The sequence below is a fragment of the Uloborus diversus genome, chromosome 1, assembly GCF_026930045.1.
Source record: "Uloborus diversus isolate 005 chromosome 1, Udiv.v.3.1, whole genome shotgun sequence".
Classification (NCBI taxonomy): Eukaryota; Metazoa; Arthropoda; class Arachnida; order Araneae; family Uloboridae; genus Uloborus; species Uloborus diversus.
The window spans coordinates 34,245,545-34,261,808 of record NC_072731.1 but is presented as its reverse complement, the minus strand read 5'-3'; positions in this window follow the sequence as shown (position 1 = coordinate 34,261,808).

The window sequence follows — 16,264 nt, the reverse complement described above, 5'->3', positions numbered from 1 at the left end:
CCCCAATTTTTTCTCACCGATAAGGGCCCTAATTTCACCAGTGATCTTTTCAAAAATATCTGCTCTCGATTAGGAGTAACTAAACTGTTCACAACCGCGCAACACCCTGCCAGTAACGGAATGACAGAAGTCCTGAATAAAAATCTCAAAAAAAAACACTAAGCATTCTTTCCAGGGAAAATTCCCAATGGGACGACTATATAAACTATTATGAGCTTGCATACAATTCTAGCTATCACAGTGTCACAAAGGAGAAACCCAGCTTCCTGTTGTTAGGATACGATCTAGATTTTCCCAGCTTTGTCTTTGATACATCAGGGAGACCCTCCTATGCATCTTACGAAGATTTTGTCGCTAATAAGACCCGAAACCTCCAACTAGCATTCTCTAAAGTTTCCCAAAATCTTACTTCCGCCGCTGAGACGCAGGAAAATTACAGACTGAAATTTGCAAAATCACGCGAATTTTATCCAGGGCAATTGGTGTACCTTTATTCAAAAGACCTTGATCGAAAACAAAGCACGCCTAAACGCCGAAACTACTCAGGGCCTTTTCGCATACAAATAAAACATAACGCCGTCAATTACACCATACTCGACCCGAACAACGTCAGATCAAAGCCCCAAAAAGTACATGTCGATAGACTTATACCTTACGTAGACCGAAGACCAGAATTGTAATATCCAAATTAGGTCATGCCGGAAGACCAACAAACAATGCCTAATGCAAATACAAATTTTGAAAAATCGCGTGCTATTTTTGAAGACGAAGAAAATAATGATGAAAATGTTCCGCTAGCTGTTTTACTTCAACTTTGGAATCAAACGTCTTCAAAAGAAATTCCTTTACGATCCGAAAGTTCTGAAAGCGGCTCCTTTTCCGACAGCACAGAAATTTCTGACCTCCCCCACCCCCAAGCGAGAGTCGAATCGGAACCCCTCCAGCAAACGCATAGGTACTATCTGCGATCAGCTGTTCGGGAGAGCACTGACCCCGCGTAGCTAAGAAACGAAAGCTCCTATTACGCATCTTTTCTCTCGAAAAAAAAGGAAAGAAAAAAAATCTAATTCAAATGAGAACGAAAAAAAAAAGAAAAGAAAATTTGAGATAAAAAAAATTCTGGGATTTTTTTTATAAAAGAGGTTAATAAGAGAATAAAACAAATTATGGGTAAATGAATGTATAGAAAAAAAAAGGAAAATGAATGAAAAAAAAAGAGAATAAAGAGTAGGAAAGTATGCAAATAAGGTGGAAAAAAAGAGGTTAGAAAGGAATTCGAACAAAAAAGTTAATAATGTGCAGGAAAAGTATAGGAATACAGAAAATCTGAGTGTAATAGGAACGAAAAGAAAAGGAATAAGAAACGATCTGAAAGTGTTAGGAATAAGATGAAGGAATGCTATAGGAATAAAGAATAGATAAAAGAGGTAATGAATGGAAGAAAAAAAAAGTTTATACAGTATGAGAAATGTAGGAATAAGGAAAGAATCAGAAAAATTATAGAAGTTAAGTGTAGGAAAAGTATTGAGATAAAGGAAGGAAGAGAAAGGGTTTATAAATAAATAAACTTTCAAAAAAAAAAATAAAGAGAGAAAGAATCTTTAAAAAAAAAAGAAAAGATTGACATGAAGGAGAGAATAAAAAAGAAAAGGAATAGGACAGTTAAAAAGTACAGGAAACTGTGAAGATAAATAATGAATAGGATTGTGAAAGGAGTAAAACGTAGAAAAAAATTAACGAGAAAAAAGGACAGAGGAATGCAGGCAAATAAGGGAACCTTAAAAAGAAAGGTATAGCCACAAAGAAAATGGGAAAATATGACGATCATTCTAGGTGTCGTCCAATTTATTTTTCCCTTTGTGTTTTCCCCACCCTTCATTCTTTCCTCCCCCCCCCCCCGTTAAGTTTCTGACTTATTCGGCTGTGTTGTTAACCAAAAACTGATCACTTTTGGTATGTTGTTAATTGCCTCATATTTTCGGTAACGTTCTTTCATTGAAGTATTGTTTACCTTTTTTTTAAATATATTTATTCTGCGTATCACAAAGTTTTGTGGGGCTTAGCAGAAAAAATTTAAGGAAAGGAGGAAAAAAAAATGAAATTTTTTTTTCTTTCCCTTATTAGTTAATTTTATGTTACTCCGACATTTCCCTTCCCTCCTATCACTTTGTAGTTTTCCTCTGAACTTGAACAGTCATAACTGTGCTATGAAAAAAAAAAGGAAAGAAAAAAAAAGATAAGGCTCTTAGAGGTATAGACACCACGTACAATTTTTTTTCCTACATTTGTTTCTTTACGTTTAAAATTTCTGTTCTCCAAATCTAGATATTATGCAGAATGATAAAAGAACCAAAAATATTATAGTCTAATATTTTGATATTTTATGAATTTGTATGGAATTATAATTTAAAATTTTCTAGAAACTAGAAATTTTATTTAATTACTTTTATGTGTTTTGGGAGCTATTAGTATTTGTATGTATCAATGTTTTCTGTGTCCCTGAAGTATTTTATTTGGTTTTCCGTCGACGACGCCAAGCATTTCAGTCATTATGCTGTTTATAAGCTGGTGGCTATAGAAAGCCACTTATGAGACACAAATTGCGTACATGATTTGACGTCACTAAACCGCTACAGAGACTTTCCAACAAATTTTAATGGCTCCAACTTTCAAAGAAATCGTTGCAAGATTCCATTTGATATCTGTGCATCTGCAAAGTCAGCGCCTCTACAACGAGCAACGCATTTCTCGTGAAACTGGAAAGAAAATCATAACAGCGAATCGCCATTCCCGCATCATGACGTCCATTTTACCAGCCTCAACTCATATGCGGGAGTAAACAGCAAAGCGGCAATCCTGGGACATATCAAGTCAAAGACCGGCTGCTGAGGACCCCTCGTTCTTCTAGGAATCCCGAGTTCTCCTCATCGCTGCCATCCCCCCAGGGTCCCTTCACCGAAAGGGAAACCGAAACTAACTCGCTGAGTTCTTCGCGCTCGTGTGTTCTGCGTTTTATGACATCTACATGAGCCTCAACTGCTCAAACCCAATATCTTGTTTGGTGGTTTCTGAACGTGAACCAGAGCATATCAAGATGCGCGAATTTCGAGTCTCCAATATTTTCGTTTATGACTCTGTGCCGTTTACTACAATCCTCCGCGTGTGCCATTCCATAAAATATTATGCTCTTGTAAGTTCACTTATCAAGATGAAGGATATCAGAATCTACAACATATAGTGTTATTTAATTGTTCGTCAACATGGAGGAGAAACTGCGATTTTTCCACAATGCAAAAGAAAAAAAATGTTTTCCACGTATGCAACGTAACGTTGTGTGTGTTTCACAATACAAAGGAAAACAGTGCTGTTTACATAAACATGAAGAGAAAAGTGCTTTACGTGTCGGATATTCGGAGCAAAGTGCGTATTGTGTGTATACGTGAGAAATACGTTTTCTCACTTCACGAGATACAAAGTTCTCTCACGAACTAGTTCCTACAAATACGGTGTTATGTGTGCGTGCCTTTAATTAATATGGAAAAAAACTATAACCTTTTATTAACCTTCAGAGACTATGTTCACTCCATACACTTTACAGGAAGTGTAAAACAAACTCTGTGGTGTGTGTGCCTATCAACATGGAAAAAAAAACTATTACATCTTTTTCTTCACTTACAAATTTTTTTCTGTACATGTACTCTTTCTGCAAAAAAAAAAAAAAAAAAACTTTAAATTTTTTTTCTTGTGATATGTGAATATTAGTCGATTACGGACATCCAGAAGAAACCAACGTGATTAAGATCCCAAATGTATTCTATACATGTATTAATGCATATTTCAGATTACATGCAAGATTTTTTTAATTATGGCTAAATTTGATGAAAATTTGAATGTATGATACGTCGCTCTTGTTATGATTATTATTCCATTACAATTCACTGTATATTTTATTTTATTTTTTTTTACATTACTGTAGTTTGTGTATATATGTTACCACAGAGAGAAAAAAATACTTCACTCATTCTAACATTTTTTTTTCTTTTCTCTGGTTTACACTTTGAACTTGAAATTTTTTTGAAAAATTATATTTTATGCATATTTATTCAATTAATAAGTTTACCTTTACATCTGCTCTCCAGTTTTTCTTTTCCCGGAGGAGGGGCAGGATTGTGGGGCCGATTTTGACCTTCAGCCCCACATGCCTGGAAAGCGATATCTATCCCCTGAACCTTCATTCCGCTACAAATAGCCTCCCTCGCATTTTTAAACGTCTTTTAGGTTAAGAAGAGTTGACCTTTTTGTCGCGGCGCGGCGGTACATTTTTCCCGTGCAGGAAATAAGTTCAGACCCCCGAGCAGTTGCATCTCATAAAATAGAGAGTTAGAAATAAACACATTTTGGCGGGAAAGTTTCCCTCCGCTTGTTTTGAGTAAGCGACACTTGGAATTTTCTGTGACACCCGCAGTGGGTCAAAAGGGGGTTAGCTTCTTTCGGACATTTCAAACATTTTCCCCCTTTCCGAGTCATAGCTGTAGGATATAACTTCTGAAGTTCTGACATTTTCGAGCCCATAAAATAGAAGACTTGGGAATAACAAAATTCCATTCTGACACTTTGCGACACTCCGTACCCCATAAAGCATAGGGTTTTCCTGGAAGCTGGATCTCCAGATGTTGAACTATGATCCCCAGAGAATGTGCCCCGATCAGGGAACTTTATCCCCCAGTATAAAACAAGGAGTTAAGATTTTTCGGGAGGAGAAGAGATAGTTTTGGAAGGTAGAGGAGACAGAGTTTTGAGGGGAGAAGATTTTTCGAGAGCTTGGCGTTTCTCCGAGACGTTTGTCCGGAGTCATGATAGAAACGCGCTGTGCCTTTGGATGACTTAATGGAGAAAGGACCGAAATCTTGGTACGTACAATACTAGCTCCCACTTCCCACAACTTAATTTAAACCAGTAGATTAAAGTTTAATTCCTTTGGAGAGCAGAATCATGATATACTTAATTATTGAAATCTTTAATGTTTTGAATATAAATATTTAACTCCTAACTAAATATCTAAGCTTAGTTTAGAACTGTATATGTACTATTTTATTTAATAAACTTTCAAGGTGCAAAAATGAATCCAACTATTATTCCTACAGTCCAAAAGTCCACCAAATCATAACACAACGCATTGTACGAACTCCACTATGGGGTACCGGCCCAGCAATATTGTAAGGGGGGCTCAGATATTTTCCCCATGGTTTAGCAAGATATTTTCCCCATGGAAGCGGATTTCTGAACAGATTAGAGTCATTAAAATTTGACATTTTTAATTACTTATTCGTTAATTGCTGGAGGAGAAATGTTTTTACATTTTTGCAAAGAAAAAAGTACTAAAAGCAAGGAAGTTCTATTTCTAAGGGGGAGCTGGAGCCCCCCTTTGCCCCCCTATATGGGCGCCCTTGATCTGAACTAATGATTCACGAAAAGGGACTAAAAAGCAGTCCTGGTTACGACATTTGGATATCGAAATCAGGTTATCGGTATATCTTTGTACTTATGCTTTAGCCCCGGGTTAATGGCGGTAATTTAATGCTTATTAACTTGAGGGGGATCGATCAAAACGTTCCTCTTCTCCTCTCTCTTTATCTGAGTCACTTTCATATAAATATTTCGTACTTTCTTTAAAACCAATTCAGGTATTTTTATTGCAATTTTCGGTTTCACTCTCCAGAGAAAACATAAAATTATTTTATTCCTGTAAGCACCTTACTCTAAAACTATTAAACTGGATACTCCCACCCAAGTGTAAATATTAAATATTCTTCTCACCAACTTCAAATATTTTCGTTTCGTTTTTTTTTTTTTCCTAATTTAAAATTTTCTTTACATTATTAGTGCAACATTTTTTCAGTATCCATGGAGGAATTGCTTTTTTTTAAAGTTTGTAACTACCATTTTTATTTCTATCGCTCGACCCCTTTAAATTTAGGAATGTATCCACTCAAGTTCAACTATCGCAAGTCAATCTTTTTGTCACTAGTGCAAATTTTCGGGCTTTAATACGTTTCAAAAAGCGTATTCAATGCTTTAAAAACGAGTTTTGGGTGCTAGCTGTGTTTCAGGAAAATATGAAGACTGTAGTTTCACTTATTTGGGCTCATGAGTCTGGAACATCCATAGTAAAGTTTCATGATAACCATAGTTCTCGTGTTAGCAGGATTACCGCCACACTGGAACCTCCTCTTATTTAGCACGCCAGCGAAGTTTTCACATAGGGTGGATCAGCTTTATCAATTGAAAGAAGTGGCATTTCCGTAAGTTTCTTGTCTTTGGTCTTTCTCGGAATTATAATTCTAATTAAAACTAAATTCATGATGTCTTGGATCGCGAGAACGATTTTATTTGCGTGTTTAAATTACATTCTCATCCTTGCTAAAAATTCATCTAAATGAGAAATTCATTACCAAAAAAATATATATATATAAATATATATATATAAACGTGCGTATAAAAGCTCCTACACTCGTTTTTTTTTTTTTTAAATTATTTTTCCCTTTTTTTGGTTGAAAGAATTTTTTGCTTACGAAGGTAAAATAAGATAAACCTCGGCTATTCATGATCAATGTTTCAACATCACTAATGCAGGACACATTAATAAAGGACCGAAAATCGAATCAACCGCGAACATTTCTCAAAAGTGTTTATTTTTAGGAAACATTATTGAATTAGTAACGAAGGAATTGAATTATTTGCTTCTCACGACATGTTCGATAAACTCTAGAAAGGTAAATTAGTTACTTTTACTGTAACACAAAGACACGAGGGAAAAAGCATTTCTTTTCTTTTGTATGTCCATACTACTTGAGCTCTAATGCGTTTTACTTCAGGTCGAGATGGAAAACAATGTGTACAGTTTACGTGACAAACATAAATAGCATTGAATACAGGTTTTTTTCACTCGTATGTTTTAGTTTCTTAATAGCAGTAAATTGTGTTCAAGAACTGTTATAAAATCTAAAATTTAAAAAGAAAAAAACGAACCATGTAATAATAAAGGGAATCCTTCGGACCTGGGCCAGAAAACACATATAAATGTTTAGTGTATATGATTTTTTTTTCTAGATAACATGGGAAAATACGGAAAAGAAAAGATAATCATAGTATACTAAGCTTTGTTTGTCTTAAAATTAGAATAAAGAAGCAAAAGTGGAAATCTTTTTAAGAGTCTCGCTAGCTAGATCCGATTACAAGTATTTTATTTTTTGGCAAAGGGAAAATAGAAACATATAAAAATTTTAAAATATTAAACTTTCTCACCTTGTCCGCCAACAATGCAATCGTTACCAACCTTGTGAATAAAGACTGAATTGTTATTAAAATTTACCATCAAGCGGTCCAGTGTCCTCTACTTTTAGCCCGTACGAAATTTCCTTCCTTCTGTTTTCAGTTTCATCCTTACCTTTTGATGCATTTAAAGGGGAGGGATTTTAAATTGTGGCGAAAAGTAGGGTTAATCATACATCGAGTTCTATGGAACTTGGAAAAGTCCCCGACATTTTCCACCAGACGCAGAAAATTCCTTTTTTTGATTGGTTGCAATATTTTAAATGTGCGTTTATTTTTATTTCCAAAATTGAGAAAGAATGCTTAATTTTTGTGGTTTTTCAATAGAAATTCTCAGCAGTTGATGTCTTACAAGGACGAAATCCTGCTAAGAAATCTTTCTATCTAGTCATTTTTCAAACATTAAAAAAAAAGAAATGTCGAACTCGGTTCATGCGCTTAGGAGACAATACCACAAACGGGCACACACATAAGAAAAAAAAACATTAAACTTTTATCCCCTTCCTTTTTGCGTCGAATGCTGAAAATATGTTACGATAGCATACTTTTTTAATTGATGCGACAAAAATTATAAAACACAGAACCTTGATATTAAAGAGATTGACAACCATAAGGGGCCATTCATTAATTACGTTAGGGTCCCGAGGGTGAGGGGTGGTTGAAAAAATCTCTACATACCCTTACTTGGGGGGGGGGGGCGATCAGACCCTTTCTTACGTAATATTTTTCAAGTCGACATTCTAAAAAAGAAATTGCGCGGTCAAGTGGTTTGGCAGGGATCATAATTTATTAGCTTCGGGAAGGCAAACACGCACTAGGATGAGCTCTTTTTATTTGTTTTTCATAGAATGAATAATGTAAAATATTATAACGGAATAGCACTGTGAAAGGCATGTCTTATTTTTAATTAGTATCGCATTATGTACAAAAAATATTTGTCAAAAAAACATTCAGTCTAGATTACTTTTAGTAAATATTTCTTTACACAAAAAAGTTTTTTAAAAAAACTTAATAGTAGTGAATTTAATAACGATTCCAGCGATGTAAGATTTCTTATTTTATTATTTTGAAATCTAAATGGAATCTTACGTAAGATAAGGGGGGGGGTGAAAAATCTTACTTACCCTTACATGGGGGAGGGGTGTCAAAACTTGCCAAAATTATCCTTACGTAATTAATGAATGGCCCCTAATTGTTGTTTAATACCGTTGTCCTCCATTTATCAGTTTTATCAACCTACTGAGAATGACGTAAGCATCAAAATAACGCTTATATATATTTTTTTTTAAGTGAGAAAAAAGAAAATAATGCAGAAGTAAGTCAATTTCCAACTCATCATACGCCGAGAAGAAAGAAATATTCTAACATATTGCACAATTTATCGAATGAGCTATGAAAAGTACGGGACAATTTACGAAAACTACTTTCCATATACATGAGTTTGCCCACAATTCTATTTTACCCTATGCAAATCAATCTTTATGTTAGCCTTCTTCCCTGCAAAAGAAGGGGTAAACGGTAAAAATCGTGAAAGGCTTAATGCTCCTTTAAAAAGTAGTTAAAAACAAAACAAAAAAGTCAAAAATAAATAAGATAATGAATTTTTTTTTTTATAAATTGTTGTGTGGAAATAAACGGCGATAAAGCATCAAACTATGATAATAACATAACACACCAAACAAATTCTATGTATATTTACCCAATGGAAATAAGTAAGGTTAAAAATATTATTGATAATATGCAAAATGACAAAACACCGGGACATGACGGAATTACAAGTAATGCACTTAAGAAAATTGCTAATTATCATATAGAAATTGTGACAAAAATCATCAATATTAGTCTACAAAGAGGGGAATTCATAGATGATCTAAAAAAAGCAATAATTACACCGATACACAAATCAGGTGCTAAAGATGACTGTAATAATTTCAGACCTATCTCAGTTCTACCAATATTCTCAAAATTATTGGAAAAATGTTATAGCTCTCAGTTTATGAATTTCTTAGAAAAATATGATTTTTTCCATAACGCACAATATGGATTTAGGCAAAACAGAAATACTGAAAAAGCTGTATTAAAATTAGCAGGTGAAATTTATGCGAACATTAACGAAAACTATGAAACTTCAGCAGTATTCTTGGATTTACGTAAAGCATTTGACAGTGTAAGCATTAAGATTTTGATAAAAAAGTTATACAATGTTGGAATAAGAGGAATACCTTACAAATGGATATTATCCTATCTCACGGACAGAAAACAAGCAACAAAACTAAATAACTGTATAAGCAAATATAAAACAATAAAAACGGGAGTCCCTCAGGGATCAATTTTAGGTCCATTACTTTTTTTAATATATATTAATGACATGTCATACATTAAATTATACGGTACAATTACTCTATATGCAGATGATACAGCATTAACATATTCTGCAAAGAGCATTAATGATATAAAAAACCAAATGGAACTTGATTTAACTGCTATAAATAAATGGTTAACTGACAATATGTTATCTCTTAATATAAATAATACAAAATACATAAAGTTTGATTTAAAAAAGAATGGAATTAATAAAATTGATTTAGGCATAAAATATCACGAACCAACATGTGACTGCACAAATAACTGTAACTGCCCTACCATAGAAAGAGTCGAAAATATAAATTATTTAGGTATAACTTTTAGTGAAAATTTAAAATGGAAATGCCATACTGATAAACTTGTGAAAAAATTAAGAGGTAGAATACATTGGCTCTATCTATTGAGAAATATAGTTGGGAAAAAGTTTCTTAGATGTTTATTTTATGCTTGGATTAACTCAATAATTACGTATGGTATTTGTGCATGGGGAGGCGATTATGAAACAAATCTTACCAATTTAAATAGAACTTATGCAAAAATATTGAAAATAATTTATGGAGCTAAACAAGAACTTAATAAAAACGATGCTATTTTACAAAAGTCAGAGAAAATCTATAATATCAGAGAAATATATGCACAGAGAATATTGTATTTTTTGCATAACAACAATAACTGGTTTGAAATTAATGAAAAACAATATAATACTCGAATTTCAGGTAAACAATATAAATTTATAAAACCAAATAAAACGATTATTAAAAAACAATTCTTTTACTTGGCACCGCGGCTGTTTAATGAACTAACGGAAGATGTTAGGAATGAGAAGAACTTTAAAAAATATAAACAGGGGGTCAATGAATATATACAAAATAATGACATTCTATCAACAATTAACTTTTAGCTGATAAAATATACTGACTTGCCAACCGGGGGGGATTTTGTATTGTAATTTTTATACTATTGAATGTTTCAATGCGAGTAATTGTGTTTTTTTTTCTGGAGTCAAACAGTCCAATAATTGTTCTGGGTAAAATTTTTACTACATGTGTAAAATTAATTTGTAAATATTTCTGTTAATACATATTTGTGTTTGTACTCCATACTAAATCAATTAAAAAACACTGCGGACAGTGCCTTTGGCGCTCTTTAGTGTTGAATTTAATACTAACTCGTGTTGAACTATAGTTAAGATTTTCTTAATGTTTTGTTATGAAGTTTGTAATTTATGTTTTATAATTTGTAAGTTTTTTTAAATTTACTTTTTTTTAATTTTGCTTACTGTTATGTATGTGTATTTTGTTTGTTAATAAATTTTATCTTATCTTATCTTATCTAAATAAATATTGAAAAATTAGAAACTGGAAAGCGGGGTTTTCAGATGGGGAAAATGCGTGTCTGTCGGTCTATCCTAATGGCCCTAAAGGTAAAAAGGATCGCTTAACTGTAGAAAGAACTTTTTGTTTCAGTTATGCAACGCCGATTTATTAATCTACATTTATGAATTGTCTTCTACACTAGGTTCGGTTCAAAATAAAACTCTTGAATATCATCGTATTGTAACGACTGTAACCTTATCTCGCCTTAGACTGACAAATAGCCGCATCCAGTGCTGCCAAACATAAAAAAGCAATTCTACAAACAAATCGAGAGACACGGCACTTTAAGTACCCCGATTGTTCTTTTAGATGTTCCAAACACACTTTCCAACAAGTTTTCCTGCGGATTTTAACCAAAGTTTTGGCACGCTCCACTTCTTTTCGTTCTACCTTAAAACGATTTGTTCTGTTTGTTTTATTAATCGATTCACTGGAGTCCGTCAGAGAAAGAATCGATAGAAGAAATTACTTTTCCTAAGGTGTGGGACTGATAGCAAGGGTAAGATTGAGTGGGAGAAATTAAGACAGAGTTAAGTAAGGAAATTATATCTTCGTTGCGTTTTTTAAAGTAACTCATAATTCTCTAAGGGGCTGTCCATATATATATATATATATATATATATATATATATATATATATATATATATATATATATATATATATATATATATATATATATATATATATATATATATATATATATATATATATATATATATATATATATATATATATATATATATATATATATATGATTTCACATTTTTTTCAACAAATTAGACACCCTTCTCTATCTTTCTTACATATTAAGTTGTCTTTCTTAGCATATTGTTACATAAAAGTGTGATGTCACACTTCGTTTTACTCCCTTTCTCCCCCTTGTCACAATATGTCACAACTTCAAGACACCCCTCCCCCCTGAAAAAGAAAAAAAAACATGATGTATTTTCTGGAAGACCCAATATAATTATATTTATACTCTTTTACAAAAAAAAGTTAAATTTGAAATGTTGGGAATATTTTTTAAAAGGGCAAAAAACTGCCAACACTTAAAAAATATTTGGAAAAGGATAAATTTAATTGTAGTTTAGTCTTTTCTGAAGCGAAAAACATTTTTTGCTTAACTTGATATTATTTTTATATTTTTTTTATTAATTTTATTTTCTCAAACTTTTTTTTTTAATGTTTGCTTAGTATTACTTAATTTTTCAATTAAATTTCTTAAATTCTGAGAGAAAAACATTTGTTTAGTTTTAAAGGATTCAGGAAAATTATCATAGATTAATATTTTTGTACTTCTCTTTATATTCGTTCCTGGAAATAACTTATATTTTTACTTACCTAAAAATAATAACTTTTTGCTAATTTTCTTCCACTTATTAATGCATGAAAATCGTATCTATTATAATACAATGAATGTTAGAGTAGTGTTAGCAACTCAATGAAAAAATATTAGAAAACTGTAGATTAAAAAAAATATTACTTAGTCGCATGTAATTCCATATAATTTTTTAATTATTATTAAAAAAACGGGACTTTTTTTCTATGAAAATAAAAAAAAACCTTTACTTATACATTGAATTTCACATAAAAACAAATAAAAATCGTTTCTTAAAGCTTCGAATTCTAAGACAACATTAATCTCTTGAAAGCTTTGAATTCATTAAAGGATAAAGACTTTAGAAAAAATGTATTCTATGATCAGCAAATAATGCAAAATAAATGCCCTAAAAACTTAACCATCTCGCTAAAAACTACTATTCAGCAGAACATTACATAAAAGAATATGGCTGAAGAGCATTATGTATTAGTCGGAGAGAAAACGACTGTGTCTCTTTGCTTAAAAGATTCCAAGAAATTACGGGAAAAAAACTACTTTATATCTCCTTAAAATTGCCTCTTTTTCATGACGAGGAAATAAAAACGAAAAAGCGTAAACATGAAAAAACTCGCAATCATTTCCCAGACAATCCTTCTCCAATGTATGAGAAGAATGATTTGAATTGTAAAGGAAAACGTTGGTAATATTTCTCGAAGGAAAAATTCAAGGATTTCTTTTCATTTTTAAATTTATCGTTTACGCTTAGTTAAGGATTTTATTTTCTTGGGAACTCATGGAAACTCAACTCTTATATATGTTTAGCAGTTTTATGTGAATTTGAAACTTGTTTGGAAGAGTTCAGAATATTTTGATATGAAACTAAGCTTTAAAGAAAATAGGGCTCATGTGCACTTGCGCTTTTTGCTTTTTGTTCGTGTTTTAGTTAGTAAGATTAGTCAGTAACATGACACAAACTTATCGTTAGACTGTCATAGTGTTGTGAATCAAAATTAAGGGCGATTATGTTTCATATACGATAGCACCTAATAACGTCCTTCCTGCTATGCATGCGGTTTTCCGCTGAAACGCGAAAGCTTTATTAGGGCAATCACTGCCTTCTCCACTTGGAGTTGTGTCGAGTACTAAATTATTTGATTGCAACCAGATAGTTACAGAAAGTCTTTAACGATGAATCCACAACGAATTTAGGTAACGATGATATTTTTGTATGCTTGTCAAGAACCTGTAGTCAGCTCCCAAATAGTGCTTTGCTTTTCAGCGGCATACCACACCCACAGCTGAAGTGATGTTATGGGGTGCGATCGCATACGAAGCATGGAAACCTCGAAAGTGTTATGGTACGTTTGTGTTATGTTTCAGTCACATGTGTTGGCGCTCATGGTGAGGTTCCCAGGAAAGCTTTTTAAAAAGGGCAATGTTCGGTCACACACAGCAAGGACCTAGAAGACTTCCTCTTCCACATTAACAACTTCTCTGACCAGCGCGAAGCTCTCATTTGTCACACTTGAGACGGTAAATTGGACAACCTATAAGTTTGATCAGATTACTGGCGGATTTAGAATAACTGTGGTATGAGATGACGTTGTAGGATATCGTAGGAGACTGCAATGTCGCAACTCTTGGCTGAATCGGATCGTACACATCGCCAAATGCTGAGATAGTTTTGGTTACAATCAATACCTCTGGTGGTGCTGGATCAGGTATTGCCTTGCTTCTGGTCTGGATTTAAAAAAAAAAAATCTGTGTTCAGGGCCCTATACAACCGGTTAAACCACAAAGAGTGATAGATACGGTGGACGCTGGAGTGTAGTGTTTATGTCGTTGCAGACGTGTGTTAGCCTCTTAATTCAGTAGAGTCGAAGTGAACAACGCACGAGCATAAAATTTTTGTTCCCTGTCCCGATTCATACAGACTTGACTTCAATGGCCATTTGCCTATTCCAGGGCAAATGTAGGTGCACTGTTTTTCTGTGAAATATAAAATGGGTTTTAGTAAAACCATTCTGTGCAGTCAGCGAAAAACAGTTTGTAATATATAGCGGATACCGGGGCTAGTATGCGAAGGGGTAAATGTGCGAATGTTAAATAATTTTCTCGTTTTTGGTTTGACAACTCTGAGTGAGCTGTCACGTAACAACACAGATGCTTCGCTACTGTCAGTGTATTTTCAGTGAAATCTGTCAAATCAAACATGATGCACAAGAGAAAGTTGTTTTTTCGCAGTGTTAAGTAATTTGTTTCATCCTTAGTTATTTTTTTATAAAGCACATAATAGTAGATTAATTTACCAAAACTTATTAATATTGAATAGCTCATGCTTTTACGCAACAAATGACGTATTATTCGGATTATTTTATGAAACCATTTTTAAACCAGTGTAGCTTGATTTCAATACAGTGAGTTGTGGCTAGTAGGCGAACTTTTTTCGGGGGATGTGCGAATTTGCATATTTGCCCCAAGTTAAGTTTTTAAAGTCAAAACATTAAACAATTGAAATTTAAATTCTGTAAATTGTCAATTTAATGAAATAACTGCATTAGTTACACTATTCTTGAGCTTGTCATTACTTATAGACATGCTTATACAATAGCCAATATATGTGCTCTTCTTCCGGAAATGAGAAAATACAAGAGAAAAAAACAACAACGGGAAAACCGCACCAGATGTAATGCTGCATGTATGGTGCCTTCCCTAGTGGGTAGATGACAGCTGTAATGTTTCCAGGTTTCTTAAAAGATTTTGCTAAAAACACTAGAAACTAAAAGAAAAATCTCTGATTCGCTTACTAGATATTTAAGACTCCCACATCAATTTGGTGGGCTTGATTTTTGTAAGGAGACTATTACACTACTAAAAATAACAATAACACTACTCTCTTTCTCACCACATTGTAACCATAAGTTGCCGCCTCTTGATAAGAGTCTACATGGTCAATTGAAAATTATGTTAATTTCGCCTGTGATTCTTAAATGGTGAATAATCCGGGAAAGCCAATGACAATTTACGACGTACCAACGGTTGTAACAGTTGCTTTTCCACAATAAGCAGGCCACATTAATATTATGAAAGGTTTCAAAATAACTAGTGTGTTTCCCTGCAATTCAAACATTTTCCAGGACTGTGACTTAATGCCAAGTTATATCACTGATCGGCCAGACTCCCAATCGCCTGGATCTATAAATGAATCTGTTTGTCCCAGCAGGCAACCATGTTGGAAGAAAACAATAAAACTGGATGTACCTGTCCTATAGCAGATTCAGTTGCTACTTCATTCAATAGTTCAGACTTAGATTTTTTTACTAAAGATAGCGCTATGCCTCAACTAAACCCACATACGTCTCTGAGCATTACTCCAGATCATATACGACCTTATTCTAAAGCTGGAGAGGGTCAGATCAAAAATGGATGGAAAGAAAAGAGGTCTACAGCAATACTCTTTAACACCCAGTCAAAAAAGCTCTTCAGGAAGAAAGAATCTTAGCAGAAAAATGAAAATCATCACAAAAAGTCCCCAAAACATGCAAGAAATCTCTGAATCCAAGAAAAAAGAAATGTAAATCCAAAAGAAACATAAAAAAGAAGAACGAAGGCAAATAAAATAGTTCATTTCGAAAAATATTTGCATTTTTCAGCATTTACTTCTAAAATCAGTTAAACCTTCTATATGGTCTAACATAATCAATTTTAAAGCAATTACAATTCTAATCTCGCTTTATTTCATTTACTGGTAAGTTTTACATCTTTATTTAAAACACCACTGAGACTTTATGTGAAATTTTCTGTGTCTATTACGAGTTTTCTCAATTCGCTAACTTACCCCATACAGCTCGCCAACTTAATCCGAGACGGG